We start from the raw sequence: 4,464 nt of genomic DNA, 5'->3' as shown, positions 1-4,464 counted from the left end.
GTGCGTGAAAGCGAAAGAGCTGCGGCTCGCCGGAGCCAGTTCTGTCCTAAATGCCAGTGCGACCTGCCCTTGCCGCGTTGAGCGATCAGGTCTAGTTTGTGCCAGTTCCGATTGGAATGATGTTCAGAGACCCTTAGAGCGTATTGGAATCTTAGATCTGGTTTTTGGAGAGTAAGATGGAGATGACGCATCCTTCAGGATCCACGGCGTTGAATAAAAACGCTGTACAAAGAGGTCACCGAAGCCCAGCTGACAGCTGTTTTAATAATTACAGCGAGAATAGTTGAGGATGGAAATGAACAGTATTGCACTAGTTGAGTACGTCGGAAACATTTGAAGCAGTGTGGTTGTAGGGACTGTAATTTCCGCTGGACACCCCTTGAACTGGGGCGAAGTATGTTGCAAATCCGGCGATCAGTGACGCTCAGGGATTATCGTTAATTCTGTGGTTGAGACGAACCTGCATTCTCAGCCATGTGTTTCTTCTTATTTTAAAATGGCCTGAGTCAATTATAAAGAAAGATGAACTATCCCAGTAAGTCATCTGTTCATTAAAAACATATGCCCAAGTAGGCCTTTAAAAATCTTGCTTACTGATCTTTTTTTCATTTTCTTAAAGCGTTACACAAAGGCTTTCCTGGAGATTAACTCAGAACTGCCAAAATGTGCTCTCTTGATGCCAAATGGTTTAAAAGCAAAAATTAGAATCACCAATGTGACAATGAAGACATTGTTGTAGTTCCCTTTAAAACGTTTCAGTTTGACATTTAATATTTTAATATATTTTGTTTACATGGTGAATGTGGAGGGCAGATGACAACTTCCTAGGAGTTGGGGTTCTCACCTTTCCCTGTGTGGGCTCCAGGCAGGCTCTTAGGCTTGGTGGTTCGAACCTTTATGCGCTGAGCCATCTTGACCTCCTTCAGTTAACCTCCTGAGAGCGCTTTCATTTGGATTAAAAGCAAAAAACGTATAAAAGTATGTAATGCTTCTCCCTGGGTTTATAGATGCAGAGAGAAAGGCTTTATTTACTACTTAAGAATCTGTTATAGTCGATAGAAGTACTAATCGAATTTCTAACACTCTCCAAGACAGCTTGGCCCAGGACAAACCTAGTTGTTCAACGTATGTGTTCTGTTTTAGAGACTGGCAAAGTTCTCTGGAAATGAAACCAGGGGTTTAAGTGTATTTGTGGAAGGAATATTAGAATTGAAAGTTGGAAGCTGTTCTCAATTTGTTACAGTTTGTGTGTTTTACAATTGTTAACATCATCTATGGACTAAGGGCCTCTGAGACAGTTGGTGATGTCTGGGTGTGCACCCTATGAAGTGAATTGGAAGAAGAGTTAACAGAGCAACACTGAAAGAACTCGGGTGCTGAAGATGTTCTGCAGTTTCGGTATTGGCTCTTTAATATCCAGGAAAAAAAAAAACAAAACACTGGTTGGACTTTATCTGGTGACAGTGGAATATGTGGGAAAGAAGCTGCTTTTTATCCAGATTACAGAGTTGTGGAAGTGTAACTTGGAAGGGAAACCCTGAATTTCATCCCCGCCATTGCATGAACCAGGCTTGTTGTTGTTTTATGTTATTATGACAAGCCACTGAATTACATCCCCAGCCCCCAAACCCCCATTTTAAAGGCTTTAAAAAAATACATAATTTATTTTTTATTCTGTGTTCCTTGGTGTCTTGCCTGCACATATGCCTGTGTGAGGGTTTCAGAAGCCCTGAAACTGCAATTACAGACAGTTGTGAGTTGCCATGTGGGTGCTGGGAATAGAGCCTGAGTCTTCTGCAATACCAACCAGTGCTCTTAACTGCTGAGCCATCTCTTGAGCCCCTTAAAGGCTTATTTTTAATTATGTGTCTGTGTGGGTGTGTACAGGAGTGCAGGGTGTCTGCAGAGGATGGAGGTGTTGATCCCCAGAGCTGGAGTTACAGGTGCTTGTGAGCCACCTGATGTGGTTGCTGGGAACAAAACCAACACCCATGCCCTTTTAGTGTTTCCAGAATGGGTCTTGCTAAATTGAGTAGACACACACACTTTCCATCCTTCCTGTCTCAGCCTCCCGAGTAGCTCAGATTACCGGCCTGCTGGACTACTTCTGGGTTTTGTTAATAACATTAATTTCAGTCTGAAAAGAGAATGGTTAGTGAGATGAGTCATTTCTGTTGTTGTAAGATCAAAGCACTTTCAGCACATGTAAGGTTATTGGAGTAGCATCATTTGGGTAGCGCTTCCTTTACATTTGCAGGAGGTTGCTCCAGCATTGTTGCTAACAAGACATATTTGTTAGCAGCTTGTGTCATGTACAGGGCACATTGGAGAGTTAGCCGTAGACCTAGCCGCAGCCTCACACTTTGTGGTCCACGTCACTCACTTTTCAGATGAAAAGGTAAAACTTGGCCGTGACTGAGAGAGAGTTGTCTGCCTTGCTGATTTGTCTAGAAGCTTCTTACTGTGAGATGCTCCGTTCTTTATTTGGGAGTAGTTGTGTGAAGCAGAAGGAAGAAGACCTGGAACTAGAACTGAGAAGGTCTGGATTTAAGTTCTTCATTACTTTCTGGTCTTGTTCTTGTTTTGACAAACCATGTAACATTCAGAACCTTGCATTCTTTATGTACAAAGAATCATCCCCTGGGGCTGTAGACGGCCCACTTCCATGTGTGAGGCCTGGCCAGGGCCGTCACCACCATCACCAATAATGATAATGATTTTCTTGTATAACGTAAAATGAGAGCGCTATAGAAAGAACGTTGTACACTGGGAGCCTTCATACAGATAGGCGTGATGCTGCCGCTTTTAAAGAAAGTGTAGTCCTTGAGGTGTAACAAGATGTTTCAGTCCCTAGGTTTTTCCTTAGCCCTGGCGTTATTATTTTGTACACCTGCTATTTTGGAGATTATAATTCCGTGTAGATACAGTTTTTCCCGGTCCCCACTTAGTTCTAATCTTAGTAAAGCTGCTTATGAACACTCTAAATATTGCTCTAGCCCTCCGATTTCTCCTGGAGAGTATAAAGTTGCTCCACACAGCATTTGAAAACATTCTTGTTATATGCTCATGCATGCATAATTTGTTTCCTTTGCAGACAATGGCTTTTAAAAGCAATAGTGAAAGTATCATAGTAGTGATGTTAATTTGTCTCTCACTGATTTTTAGACATGCAGTAGAAGGAAATAAATTTTCTTTATAAACTCAGTTTTGAATAGTTCATATTTTTGGTCATCTAGTGGTTCTAAAATACATAGAAGTGCTGTGGTGGCTTATGCCTATAATACCAGCATCTAGGAGGCTGAGATAGAAGGATTCTAAGCCAGCCTATCCACAGCTTGAATTAAATGTCAGACCTGGGTTAGAGTGAGACTCTGCATAAATAAACAGATAAGTCTTAAATTTATATTTGTCTATCTGTCATGTCTTTTCTCCTCCTCTTCTTTTCTCTTCTTTTCTTCTCTGTTTTCTCTTCTTTTCTTTTGAGAGAGAGTTATCTTATACAGCCCTGGCTGACCTGGAACTCACTGTGCAGATCAGGCAGGCCTTGAACTCACAGAGATCCATCTGTCTCTACCTCTCTAGTATTGTTGTTTTTTTTTTTTTTTTTTTAGGTAAAGTTTAATTTAGTGTTTTCATTTGATATTGAAAATTAATAAATTGATATTATAATGTTGCCTAGATTATCAGAGCACGTGTCACCTTGAACATAAAAAATATTGATAATCAACCAAGTGGTGGTGGCGCCTCATGTCTTTAATCACAACACTCAAGAGGCAGAAGCAGGTGGATCTCTAAATTATAGGCTAGCCTGGTCTTTAGAGTGAGTTTCTAGGACAGTCTGGGCTACACACACACACACACACACACACCCCTTTCTTAAACCCGGCTTTCCCTCCTCCCAAAATGCATTGGTAAAACATTTACTGAGTGCTTTATGGGAGTCTTTGTTCAAGGTTTAAGTGCAACATTTCAGGTAATTTTCATTAGTCTAAAGACAAATCCTATTCTAAGATGACAAATTAAACTGAGGCTATGAATAACTATGAGATTTAGGGATTTACAAGCTAAGTAGTAGCAATTTTCCATGTATATCTTAGCCATTTCTCGGTTGTCTCTCTTTAGTTAAGAATGGTTAGCTGGTTTTGAAGAGCTTTAAGGTAGTATTTATTAAATTTTGGATTTTATGAAGAATGCTTGAGGGCCAGCTGTTCCACCAGCTGGGTGGCCAGAAAGGAAAATGAAAATAAATATTATATAAGAATACTGGAATAAGCCAGGAGGGTTTTTGTTTTGTTTTGTTTTTGTTTTTGTGAGATACATGTGTGGGTTGTTCTCCATGTCCCCCATGACTGTTAATTCTGGAGACAGATCTCAGGGCCCTGGTCAGAGACACACTAGGCCATGTCTGCATAATATTTTGTCATGCACTGTTTGTTATCTATGAGCTGCATTTCCAGCCCAAGA

General features: G+C 40.8%; 1 protein-coding gene across 11 annotated transcripts in view; it reads left to right on the top strand.

The window, feature by feature from the left end:
- Ankrd12 (ankyrin repeat domain 12) overlaps window positions 1-4,464 on the top strand; it is a 113,102-nt gene that overhangs the window by 2,414 nt on the left and 106,224 nt on the right. The gene's annotated exons all lie outside the window — the stretch shown is intronic.

This window comes from Mus musculus, chromosome 17 (assembly GCF_000001635.26).
Source record: "Mus musculus strain C57BL/6J chromosome 17, GRCm38.p6 C57BL/6J".
NCBI lineage: Eukaryota > Metazoa > Chordata > Mammalia > Rodentia > Muridae > Mus > Mus musculus.
Note: the sequence above shows the minus strand (reverse complement) of the source record. Positions and strands in the feature narration are given on the sequence as shown.